Here is a 16,885-nt window from a genome sequence, read left to right as displayed (position 1 = left end):
ACATCCTAACATAAAACAAGTCGCGGGGGTGCACGCCTAGAAGTCATCAAGTGGTGCGGAAGGGCCATCAAACGGAGGCTCCTCGGGATCCTCCTCATCCTCCGGAGTAGCCTCCACGGTGCGAAGTGGTGCGGGTTCTTCTGCCGCGTTGTTGATGAAGGCGCGGTCATCTTCATCCTCGTCGTCAAGCCCATCAAGTCCTTCCTCCTCCATGTAGTCCTCATCGTCGCTAATGAGAGCGGTGTGCTCCTTGCGGATATCCTCGCCGTCGTCCTGAGTGTTCTCGAGCTTGTCCTCCGCGTCGCGGAGGGCGGCCTTGAGGTGCATAACCTTGACCTTAAGCATGTAGTTGGAATCGCGAGTACGGAGGGTCTTCTTCTGTTGGCGGCGATGCTTGAGCTTGGCCAACTTCAGATCCATCTTGAGCCCTTCAAGCTCATGCTTCAACACCTCGTTCTCCATCCTGTTGGAGTCAAGGCTGAGCTGAGTCTTGAACAGCAAGTTCTCCAACTGGCACACCTGGCGCCCAAGGGGGCAAAAGTAGGGGATCATAGTGGGAACCCCCTCCTCATTGCGGCGTCCCAAGAAGGCGTGAGGAAGTCCCATGGCCTCCAACTCAACACGGTGGTGGAAGACAAGGCGGGAGAGGGCTGCTTGGAGCACCCTCACAAGTCCATCCTCCCATGTGCGGTCAAAGACCTGGACCTCAATCTCCTCAAGTTGCTTCACATGAGAGCCGCGAAGTGTGCAAACCACCATCCAGGACATCTCGCCGTCCTTGGTGCTCTCCATCTGCCCACCCTTCACTTCGGGTGCCAGGCGTCCAACGGCCTGTGACACCTCGACGAGGGAGGTCTCAAACAGGTAGGGGGGCTTCTTGAAGCCAAGCTGGATGCTCTCAGTGAACATCGGTGGATCCATCTACACAAAAATTTTAAGTTCATAATTAGCATCATGATCAAGGTGTGCAAAATTTTAAGTGCATAATGTAAAACATTAAAGATTAATGCAAGTAATATTTAATCTAAAAGAAATTAGGGGAGAGACTAGGCATTATTTCAGCAAATAGTCATCTCGTTTTTGATATAGAAAATAGTTTGGTACTAACTTTGCGTCCATGCTAACTAGGGCTTCCTAAGGTCAGGATGGCTCTGATACCAGCTCTATGGGGACCCCGGACTAGCTGTCCGAAATACCCTGTTATGCATTCAACTCACGATCCCATGATCAGTGCACCGTGAGCACATAACCGAACTGAATATCCAGAATTACATCATCCATTACAGTACCGAATAAATAAGTCTTACAGAGCGGGGTCACATGACCCTGGATTACATAAATGCCTCAATGGGCAAGTTCACAAACACAGCAGCGGATACAAATCAACGTCATCGGGCCCAAGTCATGCCTTAGATCCTACAGGCGTCTGACTCAGAGAGCGTCCTAGGTCGCATAGTCGTCATGATATCCTCCATCGTCTTCATAGTCCTCCTCATAGTCTGGCCAAGTTAATAGCCAGGGACAAAGCCGTAAGTACATTTGGAATTGTACTTGCAAACCATCATAAGAGGGGTGCTAACATAATCTAACTAAAGGAGACAAGAGAGGAAGAATAGTTTCTCTTGTGGATATAGCATGTAGAGGAGAAATAGTTTCTCTTGTGGATGTGGCATTCACAAGAGCGTGAGTTTCTCTTGTGGATATAGCATGTACCAACAACAATTGTTGGCATGGCATCTCGACTCCTCAAGGGAAGGGAACACTAAGATTGCCCTATGACATCTCTATATCTTTGTTAAAGAAGAGTTGCATTCTTTCATCTCAAGTGATGAATATGCGAGGGAAATCCTATGACATCTCTATATCTTTGTTAAAGAAGAGTTGCATTCTTTCATCTCAAGTGATGAATATGCGAGGGAAATCCTATGACATCTCTATATCTTTGTTAAAGAAGAGTTGCATTCTTTCATCTCAAGTGATGAATATGCGAGGGAAATCCTATGACATCTCTATATCTTTGTTAAAGAAGAGTTGCATTCTTTCATCTCAAGTGATGAATATGCGAGGGAAATCCTATGACATCTCTATATCTTTGTTAAAGAAGAGTTCCTCTTCAAGAAACATTTAGGAAAGAGTTCCCCACTTAGTCTCATTATTTCCACGACCATCTCCATATGGTCAACACACGCCCTTTTTCCGTACCTCATCGGTACACACCAACACAACACTTTCTTTGCAAAACATTTGCTCAAAACAAAACACAAGCCCCGGTAAAGGTAGACCATTTCAACCCGTCCATGACCGCGGACGCGGCTATTCGAATAGATTTAACTTTGCAGAGTTTGCGCACTTTCCCCACAAGAACTGATAAATCCGTCGGGATCATCCCCGGATCGTCATACGAAAGTATGCGAGTCTCGGATAACCAGTCATAGTCTTTCGCCTGTCTCCATTGGCACAAGTCCTTCCATGCGGGCTTACCCCTTCCCAGCACCCCGGTAGCATACCTCCTTTTGAGCGTATCTCCGGCGCCATGACGGAAGACCCTCAGTAATCGTCCGGCTATCGGTTTAGACAGTGTATTGCCTCCTCCAGAGCGCAACCCGGCGTCGGAGGTCATCGTGACCCTCCCTAGAGAGTTGTGAAGGGTGCTCATGCCAATTTCAACAAACTACGGACTAAGCCCGTGCCCATATTGGATAATGTGGTTGCGCGAATAGAGTTGGGCTGGTGTACACATATACGCAGTGCTCCTTTTTAGAAAACACTTCTTTTTCCCACAACACCTCGGTTGCTCAACCAACCTCCATACACATCTTTCCCAAAACATCAAGATCCTTTGCCTTTATAAACCATACACTTGGGTTAACTCACCCAAGGTTTTCGTAAACATTTACAACAAGGTAAACCTTGAGGGGTTCCCAACCTATAGTTTCATGAGAATGAACTACTATGGTACCATGGCCGAGATGAAGGTCATCATGCCATGAGAGCATATGTGAGTGGCATAAAGAAAATCTTACTTGCTTAGGGTAAGCATGTAAGAATATAGCATAGGGTGGATCAAACTTTCATATTGGTGGTGCTACTCTACAACTAGGGTGGTGTGGGTGTATGACCCATTCAACAAGTCAAGAGGGTACACGGCATAGTCCTCTCAATGTGAGAATTACACCAAGCATCGTGACTTTGATATCTCTATACTCAATAAAGTGGGGGTGTGGTGTAAAACTCCGATTTGGAACGATACATGCTCATGTTGAGCACTCATAAGGACCCAAGGGAGTAGCACGGCAGTGACACCATGCATCCCTCCAACGTGTGAACCAAGATGAAGAACCACCACAAGGAACTATTCCTATTACAACCATATATGGACCAACATAGAGAGAGCATCACATAAATAGATAAGATGCTTAGGGACATCAACAAATGACATCCAACACACATCATTCAGAGTTCAAAGATGGCTTGCCTTGGTTGGCTTGTCCCTGGTCCTCCTCAAGTTCTTCACCAAAGTCCTCCCCTTCCACTTCTCCCTCGTTTGTATCTAGCGTCGCAAAAGTAAACGATGCATACAATCAACACATAGCTCAAGAAACAAGAATAAATAAATGAAAAGGGAAAATATGCAGGGGAGTTGTTTGACAGTAACAAAACATGGTTTGGCCATTTTTATAAACAAGAAGTATTAAAGTTTAAATATAAACATCAAACTATAGCCCTATCATTTTATGTGACACACATGCACTTATAACCAGAGATGAAAAATTACTAACAGAGGCTACTGGTATTTTTCCTAGATGCACAGTAACAAAATAAGACTAACCCAATTGGAATCATTCAAAAATATTTATTTTTCAATTTTTAAGGTCCAAATTACTACCCAGAAACAGAGATCATGTTTCGTTTATTAAAAATCGCACAAAAATCCTAAAAATACAAGGCCAGTGGCATCTGAAAGGTAATTACATACCGGTTCTAATGCAATTGGAATCACATCAATCCGAGCTACCAAATTATTTTTATAAGCAAAACAGTACACTGGTCAGTTTTCATTTTTAATTTCTGTTAATCAATTTTTCAAATAAATGAAATGGGCGGGAACGCCCTGGGCCGTGCAGGTGCTGTGCCGAATGGGCCGGCCCAGTGGGGCTCTCCGGTGGCCAGCGAAAAAAAAGAGAAAGAGAAAAGGCCGGGGGCCCGTGGCGGTCCAGGCAGGCCGACGTGGCCATGCACGCCGACGTAGCCGTGCATGCGCCATGCGCCCGCCCGATCTGGATCCGACGGCCCAGAACTGGCGCGTGCGCGACGTCCGTGGCGCTCGCCGGCGCGGAGGAAGAAAGGGGGCGGCCAGGGGCTTACCGGCGGCTGGCGATGGTGTGGATCGGTGCAGGCGGTGTGGTGGCGTAGGTGTGCAGCTTGTTGGCGTCCTGGCGAGGCTCGGATGCGTCGGTGTCGCCTTGCTTGGCGGCGTCGGCGTCATGGGTGTCGCCGGTGCGTCGCCTTCGTCGTCGCCTTGCTGCAGATCTGCAAGGCAGAGGGCAGCAGAGGGGGTTAGGCGAGGCAGTAGGAGGTGCTGGCGGTGAAGGAGAGTGGGGAGTGGCAGGGGAACGGCGTCGTCGACGGCTCCTCCTCGTCACCTTCACGGTGATCACCGGGCGACGGCGTCGGGTGGCAGCAGCAGTGGTGGCAGCGGCTCGAGCAGCTGCTCGAGCAGCCAGAGAGGGAGTGGAGCAGCTTTGCGGCGTAGTGGAGGTGGGAGCTGAAGAGGGAGGCGTGGCTCTGGGGGGGTTTATATAGGCGGAGGGAGGCGAGGCAGTGGCGTGGGCGGTGGCGACGGCCAACGGGCGAGCGGGTGGTGGCGTCACGCGTAGGCCCAGCGGTGACGTAGCCAGGGAGCGTCAGCGGGGGAGGGAGTCGAGGCGACGCGCTACAGACGAGGCGTGATGGCACGTCGAGCGAGGCTCCGTGCCATCATGTCGCTTGACCGGCGCGCGGGCTAGGGTTTTCTGGGCGTGAGAGAGGGAGGTGGGATGGTGGCCTTTGGGCCAGAGAAGAGAGAAAGAGAGAAAAAGAGAGGGCCAGGGTTGGGCCAGGGTAGAGAGAGGGGAGTGGCGTCGGCCACGGTCCAAAACAGAGAAGAAAAAAGGAGGGAAGAGAGAAGGGAAAAAGAGAGGGGGAGGTTCCCCTTCTTGTCTCTCGGCCATAACCAAAGAGAGAAGAGAGAGAGAGAAAAGAAAAGGGGGCAGGGGTGCAAAGGAGAAAGAGAGACCATGCCATGTGCATGTGCCCAAGTGTGACAAAAATGCATGTGCACAAGTGTGAAAATATTTGAGGACAAATTAATAAGGTGGTGATGGTGTTGATGGTGCAACCTTAGGTGAATTGGTGGTGGTGTAGAGAAGAGGGTAGAGTGTTCCTCACATCCAAAGGTGATGCTTACCACCCTAGGGTTAGGGTTTTTGAGGGCATAATGCATTAGAGGTGGTGCCATTTAAAATAAGTAGATCAAACCCTAAAAATTTAGAGAGTGGTGCATAGATTTACCTAAGGGTGTGGTGACACACATAACACACCAAGAGAAATGTTGAGTTTATCTAAGCAAGAATTCTAACCTACACTCAATCACAAGTGTTAAATAAAAAAATTTGTTGGCTCAAATTTTTAACTTGTAAAAATATGCTTTGAAAAATGGGGTGTTACACTTAGTCTAAACTTTTGCAAATATATGTTGTAGAGATGGCGTCCCCAATCAATTTTAACCAGTTCCTAGAGAAAGAAAAGCTTAAGAGCAACGGTAGCAACTTCACCGACTGGTTCCGTCATGTGAGGATCTTCCTCGCTGGCGGAAATCTGCAATATGTGCTTGATGCACCGCTAGGTGACCCTCCTGCAGAAACTGAAACCGAGGAAGTAAAGAATGTTTACGCTACTCGGAAAGCTCGGTACTCTCAAGTACAGTGTGCCATCCTATGCAGTCTGGAATCTGATCTTCAAAAACGTTTTGAGCACCACGATCCTCATGAGTTGGTCAATGAGCTAAAAGCTATATTTGAGACTCATGCGGCTATGGAATGCTATGAATCATCGAAACATTTCTTCAGCTGTATGATGGAAGAAGGCAGCTCCGTTAGTGAGCACATGCTGGTTATGACCGGACATGCGAAGAAACTCAGTGACTTGGGAATAGTGATTCCTAACAGACTGGGGATTAATCATATCCTTCAATCACTGCCACCAAGTTACAAGAACTTTGTGATGAACTACAATATGCAGAACATGAACAAGGAGTTACCTGAACTCTTTGACATGCTAAAAGCTGCTGAGATTGAGATCAAGAAAGAGAACCAAGTGTTGATGGTCAACAAGACCACCAGTTTCAAGAAACAGGGCAAGTCTAAGGGAAAATTCAAGAAGGGTGGCAAGAAAGCTGCCACGCCTCCTATGAAACCTAAGAACGGCCCTAAGCCTGATGCTGAGTGCTATTACTGCAAGGAGAAGGGACACTGGAAGCGTAATTGCTCCAAGTATCTGGCTGATCTGAAGAGCGGCCTTGTCAAGAAGAAGAAATAAGGTATATCTGATACACATGTTATAGATGTTTATCTCACTGGTTCTCGTTCTAGTACCTGGGTATTTGATACTGGTTCGGTTGCTCATATTTGTAACTCGAAACAGGAACTAAAGAATAAACGAAGACTACTGAAAGATGAAGTGACGATGCGCGTTGGAAACGGATCCAAAGTCGATGTGATCGCTGTCGGCACACTTCCTCTACATCTACCTTCGGGATTAGTTTTAAGCCTAAATAATTGTTATTTTGTACCCGCGTTGAGCATGAACATTATATCTGGATCTTGTTTAATGCAAGACAGTTATTCATTCAAGTCTGAGAATAATGGTTGTTCTATTTTTATGAATAATATCTTTTATGGTCGAGCACCTGAAAAGAATGGCTTACTTCTGTTAGATCTCGATAGTAGTGACACGCATATACATAACATTGATGCTAAGCGAATTAAATTGAATGATAATTCTACTTATATGTGGCACTGTCGTCTTGGTCATATTGGAGTGAAACGCATGAAGAAACTCCATACTGATGGATTACTTGAATCACTTGACTTTGAGTCACTTGATAGATGCGAAGCATGTCTAATGGGAAAAATGACTAAGACTCCATTTTCTGGTATGATGGAGCGAGCTACTGACTTATTGGAAATCATACATACCGATGTGTGCGGACCAATGAGCGTAGCATCGCGCGGTGGTCATCGTTATGTTCTAACCTTCACAGATGATCTGAGTAGATATGGGTATATCTATTTCATGAAACATAAATCCGAAACTTTCGAGAAGTTTAAGGAATTCCAAAGTGAAGTAGAAAATCAACATAACAAGAAGATTAAATTTCTACGATCTGATCGCGGAGGTGAATATCTGAGTTATGAATTTGGCATGCATTTAAAGAAATGCGGAATACTTTCACAATTGACACCGCCGGGAACACCACAACGAAACAGTGTGTCCGAACGTCGTAATCGAACTCTCTTAGATATGGTTCGTTCTATGATGTCTCTTACTTATTTGCCATTATCATTTTGGAGTTATGCATTAGAGACAGCCGCATTCACTTTAAATAGAGCACCATCAAAATCCGTAGAAACGACACTGTATGAATTATGGTTTAATAAGAAACCTAAGCTGTCGTTCCTTAAAGTTTGGGGTTGCGAAGCCTATGTAAAGAAGTTACAACCGGACAAGCTAGAACCCAAAGCGGAGAAATGCGTCTTCATAGGATACCCTAAGGAAACTATAGGGTACACTTTCTATCACAGATCCGAAGGCAAAATCTTTGTTGCTAAGAACGGAAGCTTTCTTGAGAAAGAATTTCTCACTAAAGAAGTGACTGGAAGAAAAGTAGAATTCGGTGAGATTGATGAATCTATACTCGTTGATCAGAGTAGCGCAGTACCGGAAGTTGTACCTGTACCGCCTACACCGGCAACAGAGGAAGCTAATGATAATGATCATGAAACTTCAAACGAGGAAACTACTGAACCTCGCAGATCGACAAGGGAACGTGCCACTCCTGATTGGTATGATCCTTGTCTAAATGTCATGATTGTGGACAACAATGATGAGGACCCTGCGACGTATGAAGAAGCGATGATGAGCCCAGATTCCAACAAATGGCAAGAAGCCATGAAATCCGAAATGGGATCCATGTATGATAACAAAGTATGGACTTTGGTAGACTTACCTGATAGCCGCAAGGCTGTCGAGAATAAATGGATCTTCAAGAGAAAAACAGATGCTGATGGTAATATTACTGTCTATAAATCTCGACTTGTCGCAAAGGGTTTCCGACAAATTTAAGGAGTTGACTACGATGAGACTTTCTCACCTGTAGCGAAGCTAAAATCTGTGAGGATTTTGTTAGCAATAGCTGCATTTTTCGATTATGAGATTTGGCAGATGGATGTCAAAACGGCGTTCCTTAATGGAGACATTGAGGAAGAGTTGTGTATGGTACAACCCAAAATTTTGTCGATCCTAAAAATGCTGACAAAGTATGCAAACTTCAGCGTTCAATCTATGGACTGAAGCAAGCATCAAGAAGTTGGAACCGACGCTTTGATAAGGTGATCAAAGACTTCGGGTTTATACAGTGTCATGGAGAGGCCTGTATTTACAAGAAAGTGAGTGGGAGCTCTGTAGCATTCCTGATATTATATGTAGATGACATATTATTGATTGGGAATGATATAGAACTATTAAGCAGTGTAAAAGGTTATTTGAATAATAGTTTTTCAATGAAAGACCTTGGTGAAGCATCGTATATATTAGGCATCAAGATTTATAGAGATAGATAAAGACGCCTAATAGGGCTATCACAGAGTACATACCTGGACAAGATTCTAAAGAAGTTTAGAATGGACGAAAGTAAGAAAGGGTTCTTACCTATGTTACCAGGCAAGGTCTTGAGTAAGACTCAAGGACAGGCTACGACAGAAGAAAGAGAAAGGATGAGTAATATCCCCTATGCCTCGGCAGTAGGATCTATCATGTATACCATGCTATGTACTAGACCGGATATAGCACATGCTGTTAGTTTGACTAGCAGATATCAAAGTGATCCAGGAATGGAGCACTGGACAGCGGTCAAGAATATCCTGAAGTACTTGAAAAGAACTAAGGATATGTTTCTTTGTTATGGAGGTGACCAAGAGCTCGTTGTAAGCGGCTACACCGATGCAAGTTGGAACACTGATCCTGATGACTCTAAGTCACAGTCTGGGTACGTGTTTATATTGAATGGTGCTGCGATGGTGGGCAAGCTCGAAGTAGTGCACGGTGGCGAAGTCTTCAACAGAATCAGAGTACATAGCGGCTTCAGAGGCTTCATCAGAAGCGGTATGGATGAAGAGGTTCACTGTAGAGCTCGGTGTGGTTCCTAGTGCATTGGACCCACTAGTCATCTACTGTGACAACATGGGTGCCATCGCCAATGCACAAGAACCAAGGTCACACAAGAGGCTGAAGCATATCAAGCTACGTTACCACTCGATTCGCGAGTACATCGAAGATGGAGAAGTAAAGATTTGCAAAGTACACACTGATCTGAATGTAGCAGATCCGTTGACTAAAGCTCTCCCTAGGGCAAAGCATGACCAACACCAGAATGCCATGGGTGTTAGGTACATTACAATGTAATCTAGATTATTGACTCAAGTGCAAGTGGGAGACTGAAGGAGATATGCCCAAGAGGCAATAATAAAAGTGGTTATTATATATCTTTATGTTTATGATAAATGTTTATATATCATGCTATAATTGTATTAACCGAAACATTGATACATGTGTGATATGTAAACAACAAAGAGTCCCTAGTATGCCTCTTAACTAGCTTGTTGATTAATGGATGATTAGTTTCATAATCATGAACATTGGATGTTATTAATAACAAGGTTATATCATTATGTGAATGATGTAATGGACACACCCAATTAAGCGTAGCATAAGATCACTTCATTAAGTTATTTGCTATAAGCTTTCGATACATAGTTACCTAGTCCTTATGACCATGAGATCATGTAAATCACTTATACCGGAAAGGTACTTCGATTACATCAAACGCCACTGCGTAAATGGGTGGTTATAAAGGTGGGATTAAGTATCCGGAAAGTATGAGTTGACGCATATGGATCAACAGTGGGATTTGTCCATCCCGATGACGGATAGATATACTCTGGGCCCTCTCGGTGGAATGTCGTCTAATGTCTTGCAAGCATATGAATAAGTTCATAAGAGACCACATACCACGGTACGAGTAAAGAGTACTTGTCAGGAGACGAGGTTGAACAAGGTATAGAGTGATACCGATGATCAAACCTCGGACAAGTAAAATATCACGTGACAAAGGGAATTGGTATCGTATGTGAATGGTTCATTCGATCACTAAAGTCATCGTTGAATATGTGGGAGCCATTATGGATCTCCAGATCCCGCTATTGGTTATTGGTCGGAGAGAGTACTCAACCATGTCCGGATAGTTCACGAACCATAGGATGACACACTTAAGGTTTGATGTTGAAATGGTAGAACTTGAATATGGAATGGAGTTCGAACATTTTTTCGAAGTCCCGGATGAGATCCCGGACATCACGAGGAGTTCTGGAATGGTCCGGAGAATAAGATTCATATATAGGAAGTCATTTTATAAGATTTAAAATGATCTGGAATGTTCTACGGAAGGTTCTAGAAGGTTCTAGAAAAGTCCGAAAGAAACCACTAAGGAAGGCGGAGTCCCGGAAGGACTCCACCTCCCATGGCCGGCCAACCCTAGGAGGGGGGAGTCCACCTTGGGCTCCACCAAGGTGGCCGGCCACCCCCTCCCAAGGGAAGGTGGGAATCCCACCTATAGTGGGAGTCCTAGCTTGGGTAGGTTTCATGTGATATGGAAGGTTTTGGTTTGGGGTCTTATTCGAAGACTTGTAGACCAACTCTTGGGTGTTCCACCTATATAATGAGGGCCAAGGGGAGGGGGCCGGCCACACCAACACCACAAGGTGGCCGCACCCCTATAGTGGTCGGCGCCCCCCCTCTCCCCAAACCCTAGCCGCCCCACTCCTCCTTCTTCCCCGCACGCTTAGCGAAGCTCCGCCGGGATTCTCCACCACCACCAACACCATGCCGTCGTGCTGCCGGATTCAAGAGGAGCTACTACTTCCGCTGCCCGCTGGAACGGGGAGGTGGACGTCGACTTCATCAACACCGAACGTGTGACCGAGTACGGAGGTGCTGCCCGTTCGTGGCACCGTGATCAAGATCTTCTACGCGCTTTTGCAAGCAGCAAGTGAACGTCTACCGCAGCAACAAGAGCCTCATCTTTTAGGCTTTGGAATTCTTCAAGGGTGAGTCTCGATCATCCCCTCGTTGCTACCGTCTTCTAGATTGCATCTTGGCTTGGATTGCGTGTTCGCGGTAGGAAATTTTTGTTTTCTATGCAACGTATCCCTACACCATTTGTACTCCATCTGTGAGCAATGAGGATGAGTAAGTTTAAAGAAGTGGTCAAGTGTGTAAAGTTTTATGTAGTTCTCAAAGGAAAAAGTAGAGCATGAAATTCCCTTTTTTTTGAAAAAGATCTCAAGGATAAGAGTGAGAATAAGTTTTTCACAAATATTCACTTATTTGTTTTTGAAACTAAATTTTTCAGACATCCATTCTAACTAGGGTCTCCTAAGGTCAAACAATGGCTCTGATACCAACTTGTCAACACCCGGATTTTTAAGTCCGGATGCCTATTATGTCATACATCGCAATCCCAGGAATATTGTTGTTGCGAGGCATAATAGTTAAGTATCACAGTCATCATTCATTACAAACCATATTGTCTTACAAATTGGAATCACATGATCCATATTACACGAATAGTTGATCTATTGATCAACGAACAAACACAAGTTCATAGCGGAAGCGTAAGATACAAGGACTCTCTAGTCCACAGGCCAACGCTTGACGTCGGAAGACTCCTAGTTGTCGTAGGCGTCCTGCTGGTCATCTCCTTGTTCATCTTCATACTCTGGCCATTTGAATAGCCAGGGACAAAGCCATGAGTACTTCAAGTACTCGCAAACTAATACTAATGTAAGTGCTAGACATTTCTAGTAAAGTTGGCTAAGCTCTAGTTTATTTGCATAAAGCCAATTTTAGTTCACAAGTATTTGAGTAAAAGCTTATTCATGTGGTAACTAACTCAAGTGGGAACATTAGTGTCATTCCCGCCGTTCAAGTGGTGATTTCAATTCAATTCACCACTTCACAATTCATTTCACCATCATTTTCAAGAATTTGACATCGGAAACTGTATGGCCTTTCCAACCGTCCGTAACTGTGGACGCGGCTATTCGAATAGATTGACACTCTGCAGAGGTTGCACACTTGTGCCACAACATTTGATTTCATCCGTCGGGATTACCCCGAATCATCGTAACACAGTACGTGGATCATCAACCATAACCTTTCACTTATAAATCCTAGTATGAGCACCTCTCCCCATGAGCTTGGCCTCCCAGTGAAGACCAACTGTCAACCTGGGAACTGCACAGGGCTTGGCCGTACAATTCACCTCAATTCACATCATTTCTCAACAACGGAGGCAGCCTCAAGCATAACCCCTATGATGTGTGTTCAGAGGGAACCCATACTAAGATGCATAAACTTCCAGTTAATCCCTACCCATAATCAGGTATTGTGGGGGTACTCAATATTGGAAAGGTATCGCATTCAAACCAATATTAGTTTTATCAAAAATCACCATCTTCTATTTGTCATATTCACCTTCAAAAATCATTCAATGGAATGCATCATCATTCCAAGGTTTCAAAATTCAGTTCAAGTCACATTGTTCCCATCTAGAGTAGTCAAGTTTTAATCATTAGCACTAGCTCTAAATCATGAGGGGTGCTATCTTGCTTTGCTTGATTGAGACTAACTTTACTACTCTAGTAAACTTCTTTCACTTTGACCAAAGTTAACTATAAAAGTAACTCTTGGAAAACAACAAGTAAAACTTGTAAGGTAGAAACTTGGGATAGGCTTATGGTAAGAATAGATAAGACTATGGTGCCTTTCCCCAAAGGGCTTTGCACTTTGCAAGAATATTAGCTTGCATTGGTGTTAGCTTGCCTTGGTTGTTGAGGTGGTCAAAGTGCTCTTCTTCTTCTGGGTAGAATCCTTCCTCTTCCTGGTATTCTCCGGCACTAGCGTCTATACACGAATACGAGGACACAATCACCAAACAATACTTAAGTAACCTTGATTAGCCTTAATGGCTCACTCCAAATGATCTAGCATCATCACTTAACATTGCTACTTAAAATTTATCTAGGGTTTTCTTACTTAGGATTAGAGAAATAATTTCTCTCCTTACATATGTAAATGATAGTTTCCATTTAGTTCTTGAGGAATAATTTCCTCTCATTGAATCTTCTTAAGATTTAATTTCTCAAACAATCCTACATGATATCACGTTGACCTAAGTCAACCATTCATCATCATTATTTGAGAAAATGATTTAAATGAGGTAGCATACCTCATACCATTTAATAATGCCTATTAGGATTTAAAATCACCAAGCATTTCATTTGAGAGTATTTGACCAGGGGTCAATACTTCATATGAAAGTATTTGGGACAAGATTTAAATGAAGTGAAGCACTTCATATAATTTTCATAATAGTTTTGGACAATATCACCTAATTAAACTAACCATATTGTCCATTAACTAAACTAGGGCATGATCATGCAAAATGACCACATCATTTTCTTCCAAAAACAATTAGTGTAAGTCAAATGTGAGCTATTGGAGTTGGAATTAACTTAATATCTATTTTGGTTGATTTTTAATAATTATTTGAATATGAAAAAGTCCCTGCCTTATTATTTTTATCATATTAATTCTACAACAAATCTTGAGGTGGGACCAGTGGGGTTGGATAGATATTTTCTCTAGCTTTCCAACAACATAAAATTCATCAAATTTGGTTGGGTAGATTTGAAACTATTCAATTTCTAAAATAGGATCAGTATTTAAATTTCTGCCAATTTATTTCACCAGAAAAGGAGAAGTGGGCCGGCGGGAAAATAAATGGGCCGAAAGATTTGAATCTCAGGGTGGCCAGCCCAACTAACACTGCGGGCCTGCTGACAGCAGGACCCACCCGTCAGCGAGAGTACTCACCCAAAGCGGTACCGTTCAACGTGCGTCGTCGGATTAGAAGCAGATCGTGCGAAGGAGCATCGTCGTCGTCGTCGGGAGGAGAAGCTTGCTGGAGCGGCGGAGGTAGGGGGTCGGCAGCCAACCGGAGCTCCGGCGAGGGGTGGCGAGGTGCGGCGGCGACGTTGTCGTCGACTGCGAGTCGAATGGTACTGGTGGCGTCGCCAATGGTGCTCCAATTCGTCGACGGCGATCTCAGCTCCGCCGCGGGCTCCGGCGATCAATTGGGCAACTCCGGTGAGTAATCAAATGAGAGAGGTGGTCGAGGAGGATCAGAGGAGAGAGGGAAGCAGGTTTGCTTTGGTGATGGAGGAGCGGGGTGGCTCCTATTTATAGGATTCCAGTTGGCCGTGGGGTGAGCGGCGAGGTCGTCAGCGTAGCGGCTGCTCCGGCGAGGGAAGGGGGCTAGCGAGGTAGGCGCGAGGTAGGCGGCGACTAGGCGGTGCTAGCGAGATAGAGGGCGAGGTGGGGGACGGCCTGATATGCGCGCGAGAGGGCGAGGTGCTGGCGGCAGGGTTGCGGGATTCCGGCGATGATGTCGATGGCGGCGGTGCTCGAGCGAGACAAGGAGCGTGTCTGGTGGGTTTCTGGCACGGGGGCGAAGCTCAATGTGGTGCATGGGGGTCCAGGGGAGGCTTGCTTCGGCGGCGTTGCACGTGGCCAGAGTCGGCCGGCGGGCGCGTCCACGACGTCCTCGGCATCGACCAGGGCGCGTGAATTCCGGCGATGTCCTTCGTCCTCCTCGACAGGTAACGGTGCTAGGTGCTATAGGGAGTCGAGGTGGCACTCTTGGGCATGGTGGCCAGGGTGGTGAGTGAAGGGGAGAAGAAGGAGAGGGACATGGCCGACATGGCCATGCCATGCTAGCTTGGCTAGCTCCTCCTAGGGTTCCTGTGGGTTGGCTAGGGTGAGAGAGGTCAAGGGAACCAAAGAGAGTGATTTGGGGCAGTAGGGTTTGGGTAGATCACTATTTAGAATAGTGTTGGCATAGTTCCCTATTTGTAAATTTGTATATTTTGTCCAAATTCAAATGAGTTCAAAGGTGGCAAGATTTGAAATGTATGTGATTGGTTGAGTTGTAAATGACCAGAGAGAAAGATGTGTGGTGGTGGAATTTCCAAATTCAAAGTATTGCAAAATTTGCTAAGTGTGAGAATGTTCCACTTAATAAAAAGTGCCAACTTTGGATGAGTATAGTATTTGATCTAAAAAGAATTTTACATGGTGGTCTTGACCAAAGTTGTTCTCCTTCATGTGCTCTTGGATGAGGTGAAAAGAGTTGGCAAAGTTTAGTTTGAAACATTTGAGATAGAGGGGCTCAAAGTAGTGACCAGACTGAAATTGGCAGATTTGACCAATATCACATGTGCTCACAATTTGAGTTTGAAATTGATTTGAATTGTGTTTCTTTGATTCCAAAAGTTGTAATAAGTGTTTAGTAACATTATTCAACTAATGGTGAAGACCAAAATGGTCTAGGTCAAAGATTTGGAAAAATGGCATAAACCATATGTGAGGGTTTTGTAATTTTCTAACTTTTATTCCTTTATTTTTCTTTGCTTCATTTTGACAAGAGTAAGGTTTATTTGGTGTTATATTGAGTTGGGTGAAAGGTTCACACCATTTTGAGGCAATGGAAGTGGCTAGGTCAAGATTTGATAATTTCGCTAAGTGCCACATATGCCTCTATGCATATATTTGATTTTATTTTGTTTCCTACTTGAATTAGTTGGTAAGTGCTTTGTTGAGTATGTGGAGGTATTTCAATTCATCTACCCAAGGTAGACAAAGCAAAGATCATCATTTTCAAAAAGTAGCCATAGGCTTGCATATGCCTTTTTCTTAAATAAGATCTTTTCCTTTTATTTTGTTTTTCAAAGATTGATGACAAGAGGGATGAGGTTTAGGGTTAAGTTTTGCAATGGTTCACCACCATTTAGAAAAGTAAGAAAGGTAGAGTTCAAAATTTACACATTAGGGCTACATGCCCACATATGTCTTTTCTTTTATTTTGGGTTTCTCAAAATAGATCTACATGATTTTTGAGAAGGTTAGGGTTTAGGGTTTTTCTTATTTGATTTCTTTTTTTTAATTTTATTTGGTTTGTGATCTTCACTTGATCACTTTAGGGTTTTAGGGTTTATCACCTAAGCATAATAACACTCATCATGGCAAAATCACAAGTAAACGGTATGAGCACTATGCATAGCACTCTATATAGGAAAAGTTTTTGTTGGTTCTCATTTTTGGAAAAAGGAAATTCATTTTCTCTTTGTTTTAAAATTTGGGGTGTTACAGGAGGGTAGGGTTGGAGGCGTCACGAGGGGCCCACACACTAGGGCGGCGCGGGCCCTCCCTGGCCGCGCGACCCTAGCGTGGCGGTGCCTCGTGGCCCCACTTCGTATCTCCTTCGGTCTTCTGGAAGCTCCGTGGAAAAATAAGACTCTGGGCGTTGATTTCGTCCAATCCCGAGAATATTTCCTTTGTAGGATTTCTGAAACCAAAAACCGCAGAAAACATCAACTGGCTCTTCGGCATCTTGTCAATAGGTTAGTGCCGGAAAATGCATAATAATGACATAAAGTGTGTATAAAACACG

Source organism: Lolium perenne, chromosome 3 (genome assembly GCF_019359855.2).
Source record: "Lolium perenne isolate Kyuss_39 chromosome 3, Kyuss_2.0, whole genome shotgun sequence".
Lineage (NCBI taxonomy): Eukaryota > Viridiplantae > Streptophyta > Magnoliopsida > Poales > Poaceae > Lolium > Lolium perenne.
The sequence above is the reverse complement of the archived record's forward strand: the minus strand, read 5'-3'. Positions refer to the sequence as shown.